Raw genomic sequence first — 18,570 nt, forward strand, 5'->3', positions numbered from 1 at the left:
CGCAATCTCGGCTCACTGCAACATCCAACTCCCACCACCAAGCCCAGTTAATTTTTTGTATTTTTAATAGAGACAGGGTTTTGCCATGTTGGGCAGGCTGGTCTTGAACTCCTGACCTCAGATGATCCACCTGCCTCGGCCTCCCAAAGTGCTGGGATTACAAGCGTGAGCCACCGTGCTTGGCCTATCAAAGACTTTTTTTTTCTTTTTTTTTTTTTTTTCCTATTTTTGTTTAATTTATTTAAGACCACCTCCCTACCATTTCCAGAGAAAAAATACAAAACAAGAAACAGACTTGGTTTCAAATACATAACCAGGTGCTGGAGTTTAAAGCATTACTGATAACATTGTTACGGAAGAATGGCAGTTTACTCCAGGACACTTCAGTGTTCCTGAGGAATCCTCAGGAATCCTCAGTTATTCCTGAGGAATAAACATGATTTCTCTCGTCCTCCCACTGGGACGTTCTCAGGTGAAGTCACTGCTGCTGCTCTTTGACATATTTTCCCTGTAGAAGATACGGAGCTTGGAAATCATGCTGACAGTTGGAGTAAGCCATTCCTAATCCTGTTCCAGAACTGAAGGCTAATGGCCACATTCTTCTTTTAAAGAAGATAAGTGAGAAAACAATTCCTAATCCACAACCAGTACCTATCTTCACCGCCGCATCTGCCAGGCACTGGTCCCACTTCCTGCAGAGCTCCGATTCCAACGTGTTCCCCACCCGCACCTCTAGCTTTCCTCTCCACCGGCCCCTGCACTCTTTAACAATACCAAAGTCTTAAATGACATTTCAAACTGCTAGATGGCCGGGCACGGTGGCTTATACCTGTAATCCCAGCACTTTGGGAGGCCAAGCCAGGTGGATCACTTGAGGTCAGGAGTTCGAGATCAGCCCCATCTCTGATAAAAATACAAAAATTAGGCTGGTGTGGTGGCGGGCACTTGTAATCCCTGTTACTCGGGAGGCTGAGGCAGGAGAATCGCTTAACCCGGGAGGTGGAGGTTGCAGTGAGCCGAGATTGCGCCACTGCACTCCAGCCTGGGAGACAGAGTGAGATTCCATCTCAAAAAAAAAAAAAAAAAACTAGCCAAGTGTGGTGGCGGGAGCCTGTAGTCCTAGCTACTCGGGAGGCTGAGGCAGGAGAATCTCTTGAGCCTGGGAGGCAGAGGTTGCGGTGAGCCAAGATCGTGCCACTGAACTCCATCCAGCCTGGGCAACAAGAGCGAGACTCTGTCTCCAAAAAAAAAAAAAAAAGAAATTTCAAACTGCTAGGAAACTAAAAATGTTGGTACATTAATAAATCACTAGCAGTTTAGACATTAACACTGCAAGAGGGAGAAGTTGGTGGCTACACAATGTTTTTATCGTGACTTTTACAAATCAAGCTGGTTATGAAGTCATTCTGTCATTCTCAAAGATATTAAGTTACCCACAGATAAATTAAATAAAAATCTCCCAATGCCTCTATGGATCTAACCACTCCAAGGAAACTAGCATGTTAAGCATTTTATCTAAAATATGAAAAAAAACTTTTTTGGAAACCAGCTATCTCCTGTTCATTACCTCACTATTGAGTCATGCCTCCTTTAACAAATCCAGACCTTACACTTTCTATCCTGTCTTTTACACTAGTCCTTCTGAAGCCATTAAAACTCTCCCATGTTAAAGCAAAAATCTGGGATGTCCAGGTTTTCTTCCCCATCACCTTTTCTCAAGCTGAAGACTTTTGGATTCAGTATCCAGGAAGGGACTGGGTAGAGGAAGAGAGGAGCAAGTAAGTAGGAAAGGAAGGGCAGTCTATACTGTTAATGTCTCTTCCCCCTCCCCTTTATGGGAGCCTTTGTACAGGAAAAGCTGAGAAAGTGATCCATGGTTCCAAACAAAATGCTCTATGCTTATGAGGACCACGTGTAACACAGGGGTTTAGTTTTCCATTTTATTTTTTGTTGTTGTTTGTGTGTGTGTGTGTGTTTGAGACAGAGTCTCGCTCTGTTGCTCAGGCTGGAGTGAAATGGCGCAATCTCAGCTCACTGCAACCTCCGCCGCCCAGGTTCAAGTGATTCTTCTGCCTCGGCCTCCCAACTAGCTTATAGGCGCCCACTACCGCATCCGGCTAATTTTTTTTTGTTTGTTTTTTTAAGTAGAGATGGGGTTTCATCGTGTTGGCCAGGCTGGTCTCAAACTCCTGATCCCGAGTGATCTGCCTGCCTCGGCTTCCCAAAGTGCTGGAATCACAGTCGTGAGCTACCACACCCGGCCTAGTGTCCCATTTTAGCAACTTGGCTGTAGGGGGTGCTTCAAATAAGCATTAGCCAGTGCTCTATACCTAAACAAGGTAAGGATTAAACATCGTTCCATGGAAGGATTTTAAAACGCAACTGTTACCTGCAAAAGGCAAAATATATTTGTATGCACGTTGATGAAGAAGGGGAAGAAAATCCTCGTGTTTGTAGCCAAGAAGGTAAATGGAGACTTGTTGCAGTATATTACTACTGACTTGAAAAGATGTCTTGGCTGGGCGCGGTGGCTCATGCCTGTAATCCCAGCACTTTGGGAGGCCGAGGCAGTGGATCATGAAGTCAAGAGATCGAGACCATCCTGGCCAACATGGTGAAGCCCCGTCTCTACTAAAAATACAAAAATTAGCTGGGCGTGGTGGCAAACACCTGTAATCCCAGCTACTCAGGAGGCTGAGACAAGAGAATTGCTTGAACCCAGGAGGTGGAGGTTGCAGTGAGCATTTCACTTTTCCTAAGACTTAAGTGGTACTACCATAGTAAACTCTTTGTGGTTTCTACTCAGAATCCATTGCCTGTTCCAGTGACAACACATTCCTTAAGAGTGGTGGCTATCAGCCAGATGCAGTGGCTCACGCTTGTAATTCCAGCACTTTGGGAGGCCAAGGCGGGTGATCACAAGGTCAAAAGTTCAAGACAAACCTGGCCAAGATGGTGAAACCCCATCTCTACTACAAATACAAAAATGAGCTGGGTGTGGTGGCAGGCACCTGTAATCCCAGCTGCTCGGGAGGCTGAGGCAGAGAATCGCTTAAACCTGGGAGGCAGAGGTTGCAGTGAGCCAAGATCGTGCCACTGCCCTCTAGCCTGGGCAACAGAACGAGACTCCATCTCAAAAAGAATAGTGGTGATCAACCTATACTGTACAGGAGCCCTTGGGAATTACATTTTTTAAAAATACACAAGATGGACCCTCATGCCCCTCATCAACTAAACAGAACTGGGTACATTCCCAGGTGAGGCCCATGTGCAGCCATGATTTACCTTGGAATCCCATTCAGCCTTGAAGTTTGGGAGGAATGAATTCCACTTGTAGCTCCAGGAGAGATTTATGATTAAATTTAAGGTGTTTAGCCCAACTCCCTGGCCAAGGAGACTTAAGGAGACACTGGCTGAGGGTTTCTGGAAAATTTTATTCATTCTTCTGTAAAAACTGCAGCCAGGACTACCTCTGGTTAATCCCATCAGTTTGGATGGGTTACCTTTCACTAGCAACATTAAAGACCCCAAATTAGAAAGAAGTAAAGAAAAGGGTGGACTTTAATGTTTGTTTATGGGATGCTGCAAGATATGAAATTCCCCATAGAAATAAGAAACCTAGTCAGAGGACAAGCTTCATACAGTATGTACAGTTGGAACTGTTCAAGTATAGTTTCAGTGTAAAAAGTGCTACAATAACAAGCCACATTTAAGAAAGAGTTCTTAGTAGAGAAACAATAAGACAAAGTACCAAACATAGTACACAACAAATTTATGCCTCAGCCACATGATCTAAAAGTTAAAGGTCCCAGGAGCCCCATCCTGAACTTGGAAGGTGTAGCCTTCAGAGGTAGTTTCTGGCACAACGTTTTGATCTTCCTCTTCCTGGTAATATATTAAAAAATCAATATAAAAATAATAAGTATTCCAAGCAGCAGTGTACCTAGAAGTCTGTATTTAATCTCTAGGTCTTGATCTGCACATTATACCTTTAATCCCAGTATTTGACTTAGGGGAGGGAAGGTCTCTGAAACTTTGCCAATTCATGAGTGCCTGGGGAGTTGCGGGGACCGGGGATAAGGAATGCTACTACAGTAACAGAAAAGGCCGAGACTTCTTTCTTCCCCAACTGTCACTTTTCAATAGGAAAAGACTGTATTAGGCCCAGAGCATGGTGGTGGGTTTGGCCTACTTCTCTATCACCTCCTACAATGACACCCATTAACTTACCCTCAAGATATTCTAAGATTCTCAAGGCTGTTCGTTTGAAACTAAGCTGGTGACTTTTAAAATCTCACCTCAACGCCAAGACCAAGGTGCGAGGGCTTATTGAGATCATCTCCAATGCAGCAGAGTACGAGAACATCCCCATCCAGCACCGTGAAGACAACTTCCTGAGGCAGTTGGCTCAGAAGGTCCCCCGCAAGCTGAATAACCCTAAGTTCAATGATCCGCACATCAAGACCAACCTGCCCTTGCAGGCTCACCTGTCCTGCATGCAGCTGAGTGCTGAGTTGTAGTCAGATACGGAGGAAATCCTTAGTAAGGCAATCTGGCTCGTCCAGGCCTGCATGGATGTCCTCTCCAGCAATGGGTGGCTCAGCTCTGCTCTGGCAGCTATGGAACTGGCCCAGATGGTCACCCAAGCCATGTGATCCAAGGACTCATACCTGAAGCAGCTGCCACACTTCACCTCTGAGCATATCAAACGTTGCACAGACAAGGGAGTGGTGAGTGTTTTTGACATCATGGAGATGGAGGATGAAGAACGGAATGCAATTCCTCAGCTGACTGACAGTCAGATTACAGATGTGGCTCACTTTTGTAACTGCTACCCTAATATCGAACTATCTTAGAAGGTGGTGGATAAGGACAGCATCTGCAGTGGCGGGCCAGTGGTGGTGCTGGTGCAGCTGGAGCAAGAGGAGGAAGTCACAGGCCCTGTCATTACGCCTCTCTTCCCGCAGAAACGTGAAGAGGGGTGGTGGGTGGTGATTGGAGACGCCAAGCCCAATAGCCTCATCTCCATCAAGAGGCTGATCCTGCAGCAGAAGGCCAAGGTGAAGTTGGACTGTGTGGCCCCAGCCACTGGTACCCACGACTACACTCGTACTTCATGAGTGATGCTTACATGGGATGTGACCAGGAGTACAAATTCAGCATGGATGTGAAAGAAGCCGAGACGGACAGTGATTCAGATTGAGTCCTGAGGCATTGACTCGTGGGTAAAGGAGAGTTGAGCCTGAATTAGGAATGTGTACATTGTAGGGATCCTGGTGGTTATGGGGACCAGGTCTGTGGGCCTCAGGTCTGGCCAGCCAGGGCTGGTGCTGTCCCCGCCCACCTCCACTTCCTTTTCCCTTGTTCACACTCTGGATCCAGTGACAGCAGGTGTCATGGGTCAAGCATAAATCATATATGGCATTTTCAGGCATGTTACCGGTAGTTCCTTTTGAGTCTGACATTCTAATAAAATAATTTGTAGAAACCAAAGCTAAATAAATAAATAAATAGATTTTATTACCATCAAGCCAAACATCAGAGGGGCAAATAAGTACATTACGCCCTGTGCACACTGATATTTTACTATATTTAACAAAGATATGAGGCTCATCTTTATGAGGGACAAAAGGGCTCGTGGCCTTGGCTTTACGTTTCCAAGTTGTTATTAATATTACCATCCATTACTCACCTCTACAGAGAAATACTTCTCAATTAAGCTTAACAAAGCCTTATACACAGACTCATTTTCATGGTTTTGTAGAGCTTCAATTTTGTCTAAGCCTCCACATTCTTCAATCATTATACTAAGTTTCTCAGTTTCACCTAGTTTCTCAGCAGCCTAAAAAAAAAAAAATCCAAGTTTACTGGCATATACTCTGAATGTTTTAATGAAGAAAACATCAAAAATTTGAATATTGATATGTCAGGCAGAAATAAGCACCTTAACAGTTCCTTCATCAAGCCTATCACAGTTTTATGTCCATTTTATATTTTGTTGAAACTCAGTGTGATTGGATCTGTACCTCCTCTTAGCAGTACTTCAACTGGAGCCAGAGATCTTACAATCAGTAGCTCTCAACCTTTTCTATGTATCAAAATGACATGGGCCACTTTTTTTTTCCTTTTTTTCTTTTTTTGAGATGGAGTCTCGCTCTGTTGCCCAGGCTGGAGTGCAGTGGTGTGAAGTCGGCTCACTGCAAGCTCCGCCTCCCGGGTTCATGCCATTCTCCTGCCTCAGCCTCCCGAGTAGCTGGGACTACAGGTGCCCGCCACCACACCCAGCTAATTTTTTGTATTTTTAGTAGAGACGGGGTTTCACCGTGTTAGCCAGGATGGTCTCGATCTCCTGACCTCGTGATCCGCCAGCCTCAGCCTCCCAAAGTGCTGGGATTACAGGCGTGAGCCACCGCGCCTGGCCCACGTGGACAACTTTTAAAACAACACTACACTCCAGTTCAACTGGTCTGCTATGGGAACAGGGGCGTATTGTTTTGTAAAGCATCCTATATCATCAGAAGGTGTAGTCAAGGTGTCTAAGGGCAAAGACGGCCTATAGAGTGCTAAACTAAATGTCTCCGAACAGAATGTGTGTTGGTATTAAGGATTTACTGGCTATATGGAATGGTATGTAGGTTAGTTTTTCTTTAAATTTTTAACTTTTAAGAGATACATAAATATCTATAGATGAAATAACAGATTTGCTTCAAAATAACTTAGGGGATTAGATGAAGGGAAGAAGAAATACTGGCCACATATTGACAAATTATTTATACACAGCGACAGATACACCAGCAGCCATTATTGTAGGCTCAATTTTTTTTTTTTTTTTTTTCTGAGACAGTTTCACTGTTGTCACCCAGGCTGGAGTGCAATGGCATGATCTTGGCTCACTGCAACCTCCGCCTCCCAGGTTCAAACAATTCTCCTGCCTCAAGCTCTTGAGTAGCTGGAATTACAGGTGCCCGCCACCACACCCAGCTAATTTTTTTTATTTTTAGTAGAGACAGGGTCTCATTATGTTGGCCAGGCTGGTCTTGAACTCCTGACCTCGTGATCCACCTGTCTTGACCTCCCAAAGTGCTGGGATTACAGGTGTGAGCCAACACACCCAGCCTGTAGGCTCAACTCTTATATGTAAAAATTTCTAGAATCCAAAGTTTCTAGAAGGGCTTACCTACCACCAATCACTATGACAAAGTGTCATATGCTGGTATGCCTGGATCAATTAGGGGTGGAACCAGAAGAAAAATATAATTAAGTATTTCAAAAACAATTTTTTTTTTGAGACAGAGTTTCACTCTTTCGCCCAGGCTGGAGTGAAGTGACGCGATCTTGGCTCACTGCAACCTCCGACCCCCGCCCAGGGTTCAAGCGATTCTCCTGCTTCAGCCTCCTGAGTAGCTGGGATTATAGGTGCCCGCCACCAGGCCTGGCTAATTTTTGTATTTTTAGTAGAGACAGGGTTTCGCCATGTTGGCCAGGCTGGTCTCGAACTCCTGACCTCAGGTGATCCACTCACCTCAGCCTCCCAAAGTGCTAGGATTACAGGCGTGAGCCACCGCGCCCAGCCAAGTCATTCAAATTTAATTTCACCAAAATTCAGTATGAAAGCGGGAAATTAAATCAACCAAGTAAACAGGTGTGATGAGTCCACATAAGCGCCTGACTTCGATTCAGGTCACATCATCACTTGTCATCTCTTTTATATCTTTTATAATGCCTGCCACATTTTTAATCAAAGGTATGGCCCACATAAACAGGCTTTCTGATTCTGTGGCTTACTAGTGAGTAAACTTACAGCTGCCCTCCCCCAAGTCTAAATAGCAAACCAATTATTATCAAGTCCAAATTCAAACAAAGCCACCTCGATAGGACATACCTGAAAGATATTTGAAATGGCATCCAGGATAACCAGAATAATCTTCTTTTGCAGCTAAGAGGTTCATCAATGGTTCTATTATGCCACAATGAACGAGGTACACAATCTGTTCAACTGTAGAGTTGGTCACGGCCCATACAGCTTCCTTTTATGTCTTAAAATTCTGCCTATTAAACATAAGGAAATGGTTTCATTTCAGAACAGTTGCACAAATAAGATTCCAAGAGTACTTTTTCACAAAAACAATGACTGAAAGTACCAAGGTTCTATCCAACCTTAAGGTTAGGGTTACTGGGTATTTTTCCACAAAGGACTCCAAGTAGAACCCAAGATTCTTGCACATGAAGAAGCTTATCAAGCACAGCTTTCTATAAATACTAAAAATGACTTGATTAAATCCTAAGACTTCGTTACCTTAGAGAGAACAGTGACAAGGAATGGGACTAATCCATGATTCACAACTTGCTGTATCTGGTCCTGACAGCCAGCTGTGATGTTTGACATTGTCCACGTAGCTTCCTTCTGAATGTTAGTTTTGGGGTTGGTGAGCAGGCTGGGAAAGACGGCGAGTGCTCCTGCATCAGTCACAACCTGATGTCTGTTCATCTGTACCAGTGACAATATTCCCTGTGGCTTTTAGGGCAGGAGTCTAAAAAGGAAAAAATGTTGATGCTGGTTACCTTATTTTTTTCCCAGCACTTCAGAAATTCTGTACCCTAAAAGTTTTAACAAGAGGCTCATCATGACCTGAAATAGGCAATATTTCAATATTAGTATCAACTGATTATGCATTTTTTTTTTTTTTTTTGAGACAGGAGTCTTGCTCTTGTCACCCAGGCTGGAATGCAATGGAATGATCTTGGCTCACTGCAGCCTCCGCCTCCCAGGTTCAAGCAATTCTCCTGCCTTAGCCTCCCAAGCAGCTGGGATTAAAGTGTGTGCCACCATGTCCAGCTAATTTCTTTGTATTTTTAGTAGAGATGGGGTTTCACCATGTTGGCCAGGCTAGTCTCGAACACCTGACCTCAGCTGATCCACCCGCCTCAGCCTCCCAAAGTGCTGGGATTATACAGGCATAAGCCACCTCGCCCAGCCCTGATCATGCTTCTTATACTTAGGTCCTAATCTACAAGTAAATAACTTACCACAATTGGCAATTCAGAAGCTCCTAGAAGCTTCACAAGTTCGGGCACAACTCATGTTTTCACGACCATGTCAGTTCGTTCATTTGGACCATCAGTAAGGTAGGAAATAGCCCAGCAGTATCTGCTAATACTTCTGGATCATCATGATGCAGGAGCCGAACTAAGGTAGGAAGAATCTGCTCAACAGCATCTATCGGGGGTGCGGGATTCTTGTTATGGCAAAGATTTGAAAGCGTCCAGGTAAGATTACGTAAGTAGCCACGCTGGGGGAAATAAATAGGCAATGAGAGGTTCTGTCTTTTGAGAAGATGGGGGAAATTAGAATGAAGAAGTGAGTAACTTTACTTAAATGTTAGTAACTTACTGCTCAAGATGACATATCAGGAACTGCAAGGAGAGCCAACAGTGGGTCAACTGCATCATGCTTAATAACCAAGTCTCGGAACACTGAGCCATTGCCTGAAAAAAAAAGGCAAGATTAATTTTATTACCTTGTCCAGCACTATCAACGTTCAGTGACTGAATGCACCAGCAAAAACTCCCAAACTTACTTAGATCCCCTCTGCTGTCTTTGTAAAGACGACACTTTCATTCCTAATAAGGGCTTGAAAGCAAGCTCAAAACTTAACAAAGTTGCTATCACTTATAACAAGGCCTTTCTTCCAATTCATTACGCTTAGATACATTCAGTCAAAAGAACTTCAAGTCCAAGTATCTGCAATGTTTCCTAGAGCCCAGACAGCTCGTTCACTGATGTGAGCGTGGGAAGATGCCGACAGAGAAATGAATGCTGGGGTGGCACCTCCATCTACCACAGCCTTGGTTTGTTCTGATGTCCCAGAAGCAATGTTAGTGAGTGCCCAAGCAGGTTCAAACTGAATGGGACTACATTCAGTTCTGCCCAAGAAGGACACAAATTTCGGAATCAAACCAGCCCGGATTATGTTGTCTATGGGGGGCTGTTTTTCTCTGGAAAGTAGTTTCCTAAAGGGGAACAAAAAGGGAAATAAAAGTTGAAAGTGATTAACAAAAGGAGTTTGTGTAAAAACCAATTTAAAATGCAATTCAAGAGTTTAGAACTTCAGACAACCTTTTAAGTAAATCACTAAATGCTGAGACATTCTGGAACCTAAGAGAAGCTGAACAGATTACTTGTATGGTGCTATATATGCAGTATAATTAACTACCATTTTTCCAAAAATTAATGTAGATTACCCTCCTCTGCATCCCTGAAGAAATCTAGTCCAGATCTTGTCACTTTAAAAAAAAAAACTTTTGACAATCTGACAAGGTAATACTCTCATTGTTAATTGAATTTGTTCTCCCTGATAGTTGTGGTTAAGCACTTTTTGTTTTTTTGAGACAGGATCTCACTCCACCCAGGCTACAGTGCAGTGCCACGATCACAGCTCACTGCAGCCTCCACCTCCTGGGCTCAAGCAATCCTCCCACCTCAGCCTCCTTAGTAGCTGGGACGACAGGTGTGCACCACCACACCCAGGTAATTTTTTTTATTTTTTGTAGAGATGGGGTCTCACCATGTTGCCCAGGCTGGTCTCAAACTCCTGAGTTCAAGTAACCCACCCTTTGGCCTCCCAAAGTGCTGGGATTATAGGCATGAGTCACCGTGCCCAGCCTAGAACTTTTTAATGATCATTTACCATTGAAATTTGTTCTGTCAAGCTGTAGAAATTATTAATCCTTTCTATTATATCATAACTATCTGTGTATGATGGGAGGTAAAGGTCAAATTATACTTATCTCCTAAATGGATCTATCATTTTAAATGGATGTCTCAATCCCACTTACTATGTATTTCTTCCTTCCCCTGCCAGTGACTTGAAACATTACTTTGATAAAAACTTTATGGGCAGGTGCAATGGCACACACCTGTGATCCCAGCACTTCAGGAGGCTGAGGTGAGAGGATTGCTTGAACCCAGGCATTCGAGACCAGCCTGGGCAAAATAGCAAGGCCCCCCTCTCAAACAAATTAATAAATAAGAAACTACTTGGCTTATGGCTGGCTGACCTAATCTTTCCTTACACTATCTGTCTGTCCATTCCTGCCCACCCCCCGCCAAAAAAATCTAAAAACACGAATTTCTTAGGCTTCCTAGGCTATCGCAGACAAGACTTATCAGGCAGCTTGAGTAGCTTGGAGCTGATTTTCCATATTGCTGCTATTTATGCCTTTGACAATGTCATCAACAGACCAATTTACAGTGCCCTAGAAGAAAGATGAAATTTTGCACATTATCATTAAGATTAAATACAAACAATAAAATCCACACTTAACCACTGTGAAGGCAAGTATAAACATCGTTAGGCTTATAGCCAGCTACTAAAAATTTAGCCCTACATTTAATTTTGCCTGTTAAAGATTCATTATTTTATATGTAGAATAGTTTCCAAACTTGGTGTCAGGACTCACTGGAGTCTCAAGTTATGGAGTATCCAAGTGTTTTGTTGCTAAAACAGGCAGCTTTGAACAATTTAGAAAATGAACTAGAAGGCCAGGCACGGTGGCTACACCTGTAATCCTAGCACTTTGGGAGGCTCAGGAGGGAGGATGGGTTGAGCTCAGGAGTTCGAGACCAGCCTGAGCAACATAATGAGACCTCCCCTTCTACAAAAAATTAAAAAAAAAAAAATTATCCAGGCATGGTGGTGTGCGCCTGTCACCATGCAAGACATTGTCTCAAAAAAAAAAAAAAAAAAAAAGAATCAGAGCAGACTGAAGATTATTCCTACATTAATCTCAATCACTTGCATTCAGATATACTTTGAGGGAGAAAGACATGAAGTTATAAGAAACATTCTGAGGATTTTCATATCTAATTTTATAATCTATGTATTTCCACGGTTGAGTGTTGTTGCAAATATAAGTGGGTTATGTGCGGCTGGGCACAGTGGCTCACGCCTGTAATCCCAGCACTTTGGGAGGCCGAGGTGGTGGATCACCTGAGGTCAGGCGTTCGAGACCAGACTGGGAAACATGGTGAATCCCCGTCTCTAGTAATAATGCAAAAATTAGCCAGATGTCGTGGCGATCCCCTGTAATCTCAGCTACTTGAGAGGCTGAGGCAGGAGAATTGCTTGAATCCAGGAGGCAATGGCTGCAGTGAGCTGAGATCACTCCAGCCTGGGCAACAGAGCAACACCCATCCCCTGCCCCGCCCCCCCCAAAAAAATGTTTTATGTTGTGAATCACAGTAGAAAGCAGGTTTGAGAACCAATGCTACCCATAATTCAAAAAGACAGTATCCCTGTCTCTCCAGGAGACTGACACCTAACAGAGAAAATGTGACAAGTAGACAAACAGCATAAAACAAGTGGTAAACAGATGTGTTACACAGCATTTACTCCCCATTTTGGGTGCAGAACCAGGACGCTAGAGAATCCTGAGAAAGGAGTGTCTTTCCTGCTAGGCTATGGAGTGCTATAAGGAGAAGATGAACTTTGAGTATTACTCACCTCTATTAGTATTAGTATCCTAGAAATAGAACATAGGTAGCATTCAATCAAAAAAAAAAAAAGATAAATGTGGAGTGCTAAAGGGCTAAAGGAAGCATAATGTGGCTGGGCGCAGTGGTTCACACCTGTAATCCCAGCACTTTGGGAGGCCAAGATGGGCAGATCACCTGAGGTGAGGAGTTCGACACCAGCCTGGCCAACACGGTGAAACCCCGTCTCTACTAAAAAAAAAACAAAAATTAGTTGGGCGTGGTGGTGCACGCCTGTAATCCCAGCTAATCGGGAGGTTGAGGCACGAGTATCACTTGAATCCAGGAGGCAGAGGTTACAGTGAGCCAAGATGGCACCATTGCACTCCAGCCTCAGCGACAGAGTGAGACTTTGTCTCAAAAAAAAAAAAAAAAAAAGAAGCATATATAGCATATTGTGAGAAAAAGAAGTAGGAGAGTGCCCAGTTATTTTTGGAAGATGAAAGATAAATTTGAAAATCTAAGATAGGCCTATTTTGTGGAAGGTCTTCATGGAGTATGGATTATTATTATTATTATTTAGACAGAGTTTCACACTTGTCGCCCAGGCTGGAGTGCAATGGTGTGATCTTGGCTCACTGCAATCTCTGCCTCCCAGGTTCAAGCGATTCTCCTGCCTCAGCTTCCCAAGTAGCTGGGATTAGAGGCGCCCATCACCACACCCAGCTAATTTTTTTGTATCTTTAGTAGAGACATGGTTTCACTATGTTGGCCAGGCTGCTCTCAAACTCCTGACCTCAGATGATCCACCCATCTCGGCCTCCCAAAGTGCTGGGATTACAGGCATGAGCCACTGTGCCCGGCCAGAGTATGGATTTTTATTTTTAGAGACAGGGTCTCACTGTTACCCAGCATGGAGTGTAGGGGAACAATCATAGCTCACTGCAGCTTCAAAATCCTGGGCTCAAGTGATCCTTCTGCCTCAGCCCCCTAAATACCTAGGACTAAAGACTGGCGCCACCACGCCCAGCTAACTTCTTATTTTTTGTAGAGACAAGGTCTTGCTATGTTGCCTAAGCTGGGCTCAAACTCCTGGCCTCCAGTGATCCTCCTATTTCAGCTTCCCAAAGTGCTGGAATTACAGGCGTGAACCATCATGCCCAGCTGCAGTATGGATTTTTTTATTTTAATTTTTTTTCTTGAGACAGAGTTTCCCTCTTGTTGACCAGACTGGAGTGCAATAGCAAGGTCTTGGCTCACTGCAACCTCTGCCTCGCAGGCTCATGCAATTTGGAGTATGGTTTTGAGGAGAGAAAAAACACATCCAAAGCAGTACTTTAGTAAAAATTTCAGAAAAATAGCATATGGCACAGAAAGAAGGAAATGATAAATTAGGAGGCTACTGTAAATATTTCAGGAGGAAAGTCCTAAACAAAGCTAGTGACAAATACAAAAAAATACAGAATACCAAAAAACACAGAAATAAACCAGAAATGGGCTGGGCGTGGTGGCTCACACCTGTAATCCCAGCACTTTGGGAGGCCCAGGAGGGTGGATAACAAGGTCAGGAGTTCAAGACCAGCCTGGCCAACATGATGAAACCCTGTCTCTACTAAAAATACAAAAATTAGCCAAGCGTGGTGGTGCGTACCTGTAATCCCAGCTACTCGGGAGGCTGAGGCAGGAGAATTGCTTGAAACTAGGAGGCGGAGGTTGCAGTGAGCTGAGATTGTGCCACTGCACTGCAGCCTGGGTGACAGAGCAAGACTCCAGGTGGGAAAAAGAAAAAAGAAACAAACCAGAAACTGGTTGGCTCTGGACACACTGGTCAGGTCAAGGTACCCAGCTAGTAGCTAGAAATAAATGCAGGAAAGTCTGAAGGAAGGTCAGAGCTAAAGGAAGATCCTAAATCAGCTTCAGTGGATTATGGAAGGCAGGAAAGAAGACAATTACTAATTGCGAACAGAGAAAAAGATCTTCACAGATAGTTAAAACCGTAAGACTAGAAATGTTAAGTTTACTTGAATTTCTAAGAAAAGTCCCTACTGATTTTCTGGATTTCATGTAGCTCATAATCTAAAATATATTTTTTTACCTGGTTGTTGCAGTTTTCCTGCAGCGGAGAAGTAGCATCATCAGGAAATGAGCTTACATTTCTCCTCTTCAGCATCTGGTCATCCTTCTTAGCTTTCCTCAGCTCCACATTGACCTCTATTCTGCGACGCCTCATTTCCTTGAGAAAAGATAACATGCCGTTTCACCTATCACATCAGTTTTTGTTGCTAAGTGAGGGCATTTTTTAAAAGATCCCTAAGTTTTCACCCCTTTCCAAATGTCTTCCCATTTAAATACCACCACAGGAAAGCAACAGAAGGTACTTACTGTACTGTCCTTTCCCTTGTTCTTGAATCTGTGAAGACGGGCAGCTGGTGTATTAGCATTCTTGTTGGTGGACATGGTTATGAGACAAACGGAGAAAGCTAAAAGATGGGGGAAGAGAAAAATATTTCCTGTATCATTTTCCTTTGTCAATAATAGTACCAAAGGAGAACTGAATTACCAAGCATCCACTGAATCCACACCTGTATACTAGAGGAGGGATCATCATGTTTTCAACACTATGAAATCATTTTAGCCAAAGGATAACTGTCCCCTTTCCATCTGAAGGGCTGAGACTTCCTGGAGCAGAGCTGTCCATCAGAAATAGAATGCAAGCTATATAAATTGAAACTTTCTAGTAGCCATTTTTTTGTTGTTTTGTTTTGAGATAGAGTCTCACCCTATCGCCCAGGCTGGAGTGCAGTGGTGCTATCTCGGCTCACTGCAACCTCTGCCTCCCAGGTTCAAGTGATTCTCCTGCCTCAGCCTCCCAAGTAGCTGGGACTACAGGCATGTGCCACCATACCCAGCTAAGTTTTGTATTTTTAGTAGAGATGGGGTTTCGCCATGTTGGCCAGGTCGGTCTCTGTAGGGTCCAGCCCCACAGGGTTGGTGGGCTTCTCCCTGTGTGCAGCGACGAGACAGTGTAGAAATAAAGACATAAGACAAAGAGATAAAAGAAAAGACAGCTGGGCCCGGGGGACCACTACCACCAATGCGCGGAGACCAGTAGTGGCCCTGAATGTCTGGCTGCACTGTTATTTATTGGATACAAAGCAAAAGGGGCAGGGTAAAGAGTGTGAGTAATCTCCAATGATAAGTAAGGTCACATGGGTCATGTGTCCACTGGACAGGGGGCCCTTCCCTGCCTGGCAGCCGAGGCAGAGAGAGAGGGGAGACAAAGAGAAAGACAGCTTATGCCATTATTTCTGCATATCAGAGACTATTAGTACTTTCACTAATTTACTACTGCTATCTAGAAGGCAGAGCCAGGTGTACAGGATGAAACATGAAGGCGGACTAGGAGCGTGACCACTGAAGCACAGCATCGCAGGGAGACAGTTAGGCCTCCGGATAACTGCGGGCAAGCCTGACTGATGTCAGGCCCTCCACAAGAGGTGGAGGAGCAGAGTCTTCTCTAAACTCCCCCGGGGAAAAGGAGACTCCCTTTTCGGGTCTGCTAAGTAGCGGGTGTTGTTCCTTGACACTTTTCGTTACCGCTAGACCATGGTCCGCCTGGCAATGGGCGTCTTCCCAGACTCTGGTGTCACCGCTAGACCAAGGATCCCTTCTGGTGGCCCTGTCTGGGCATAACAGAAGGCTCGCACTCTTGTCTTCTGGTCACTCCTCACTGTGTCCCCTCAGCTCCTATCTCTGTATGGCCTGGTTTTTCCTAGGTTATGATTATAGAGCGAGGATTATTATAATATTGGAATAAAGAGTAATTACTACCAACTAATGATTATTGATATTGATATATAATCATATCTAAGATCTATATCTGGTATAACTATTCTTGTTTTGTATTTTATTATACTGGAACAGCTCGTGTCCTCTGTCTCTTGCCTCGGCACCTGGGTGGCTTGCCACCCACAGGTCTCAAACTCCTGACCTCAGGTGATCCACCACCTTGGCCTCCCAAAGTGCTGGGATTATAGGCGTGAGCCACCATGCCCAGCCAAAAAAATCCAAAATTAAAAAAACCCAATAAATAATAATGAACTTAGACAAAATATCTTCTTAGCATCTAATGAGATGATCAAAAGGTTTCCTTTCTTTGACTTTTTTCTTTTTGAGACAGTGACTTGCTCTGTTGCCCAGGCTAGAGTGCAGTGGTACCATCTCAGCTCATTGCAACCTCTGCCTCCCGGGTTCAAGCGATTCTCCTGCCTCAGCCTCCTAGTAGCCAGGACTACAGACATGCACCACTGTGCCCCACTAATTTTTGTATTTTTAGTAGAGATGGGGTTTCACCATGTTGGCCAAGCTGGTCTTAAACTCCTGGGCTCAAGTGATCCACTTGCCTTGGCCTCCCAAAGTGCTGGAATTACAGGCATGAGCCACCACGTCCAGCCTTTCTTTGACTTCTTAAAATAGTATGGTATTAGTAATCTCCTAGTATTGGAGATTGGTGTCTAAGGTGAAGCCAATTTAGCCATGGTTTCTTATTCTTTAAATTTACTACTGAATATATCTGCATACCAATATTTTGAGATTTCTTATAGACATATCTATTTGCTATTAATTATTAATAATAAATAATAAAGGAGACAGGACCATAATTTTCTATTTGTCTATTTCTATTTATCAAATTTCCTAACAGTTTCACACTAACAGAAACAATAATCTGTAAAATTTCCTTTTTCTATTCTGGTAGAAAAGTTTAAATAGAACTATCTGGCTCCAGAAATTTAAGAAAAACCTTATGAAATCATCTGGTCCTGCCATCACCTTAATGACAGGTGCGGTGATAAACCACCAGAAATCCTTTCCCTGCCTAAGAGTGTGGCTTCCGCCCTACTAAGGACTGAGATGACTGTGGCATCTTTCCCAACCCTTCCCCACACCCAAAGGGAGCTCGGTGGGTCCCTTTCTGTGGCAGTGGGGATGGAAGGTGCGGCACGATCAGTTGGGGACTTTTATTCCACCATCTTGGTCCACTCTTTCTAGGTGGACCCCTTTCTTTGTAGATGTAGGAAATCTGAATACTATGTTAGTAGACCCTGTGAAGGCTTTAAAATTCCAAGTTCTAGTAAAAGAGAATCAGAAATATTGGTTAGTATGTCTCTTTTTTTATTCTTGATATTGGTTATTTGTGCTGTATTATTTTTCCCCCCTTGATAATCTTATCAGAGGCTTGTAAAACATAATGGGATCTAAAGTATGTTTGTTTTCTATTTCATCACATTTGGTCATCTTTAATATTTTCTTTCTTTAGGCTGGCTCCTTGAGATGTACCCCTAGCTAATTAATTTGCAGTTTTTCTTTTCTAACATAAGCATTAAAGGCTAGTAATTTCTCCTAGAAGTCTTTAATTGCATCTCACAAATTTCAATATATGTAGTACTTTCATGAACATCCAGATCAAAATGTTTTCTGGTTTTCATTCTGATTTACATTTGAGCACTTCTTATTTATTTAGAACTATATTTCTTAGTTTCAAGCGTATGGCCCTTGCATTTCTTTAAAATTTTACAAATGTCTATATCCCTAAACAATACTGTAACATTGTGTTATCACACATGCTTTTAAACTCTACACAAATATATGTATTTTTTGTGATGGAACTGTTTTCTCTTTTTAAAAATTTTTATTTTATTTTAGATTCAAGGGGTCTATGTGCACTGGGGGAAGTCAGTTTCTAGTTACTCATTACCCGTAGAGTAAACACTGTACCCAGTAGGTAATTTTTCAACCCTTATGCCCCTCCCACTCTCTCCAAATGTTTTCATTCTATTGTAAACTTATGAGATTCAATCTCGACACTTGTTGCTCTAGTGTGTTTTTCACTGCTATGTAACAGTCCATTATGAAATGATGACACAATTTAAACATGCCTGATTTCATAATCAGGCATACTTAGGAATTGTTTCCAAATTACACCATTATGAAATAATATTATAAGGAACACCCTGCTACAATGTCTTCTCATGTACACAGGGTAAAAGTTTCTCTACTATATCAGGAAGGAGTCAAATTGCATTTTTAACTTTGTTTTT

At 43.3% G+C, this 18,570-nt stretch overlaps 2 pseudogenes across 1 annotated transcript in view; both read right to left on the reverse strand.

The window, feature by feature from the left end:
• Window positions 1-478: 478 nt before the first annotated feature.
• Window positions 479-3,298, reverse strand: LOC100591189 (annotated as a pseudogene).
• A 241-nt stretch (window positions 3,299-3,539) lies between these two features.
• The window catches only part of LOC100602612, a 33,617-nt pseudogene continuing 18,586 nt past the window's right edge, over window positions 3,540-18,570 (reverse strand). Inside the window, exons 4-13 of the transcript XR_121499.4 lie at window positions 14,855-14,952; window positions 14,568-14,705; window positions 11,171-11,256; window positions 9,746-10,014; window positions 9,392-9,489; window positions 9,028-9,290; window positions 8,297-8,531; window positions 7,883-8,045; window positions 5,693-5,842; window positions 3,540-3,885 (exon numbers count right to left, since the gene is read on the reverse strand). The product of XR_121499.4 is annotated as an importin subunit alpha-1-like (transcript). The remainder of the gene's footprint in view (window positions 3,886-5,692; window positions 5,843-7,882; window positions 8,046-8,296; window positions 8,532-9,027; window positions 9,291-9,391; window positions 9,490-9,745; window positions 10,015-11,170; window positions 11,257-14,567; window positions 14,706-14,854; window positions 14,953-18,570) is intronic.

Source organism: Nomascus leucogenys, chromosome 19 (assembly GCF_006542625.1).
Source record: "Nomascus leucogenys isolate Asia chromosome 19, Asia_NLE_v1, whole genome shotgun sequence".
NCBI classification, from domain to species: domain Eukaryota; kingdom Metazoa; phylum Chordata; class Mammalia; order Primates; family Hylobatidae; genus Nomascus; species Nomascus leucogenys.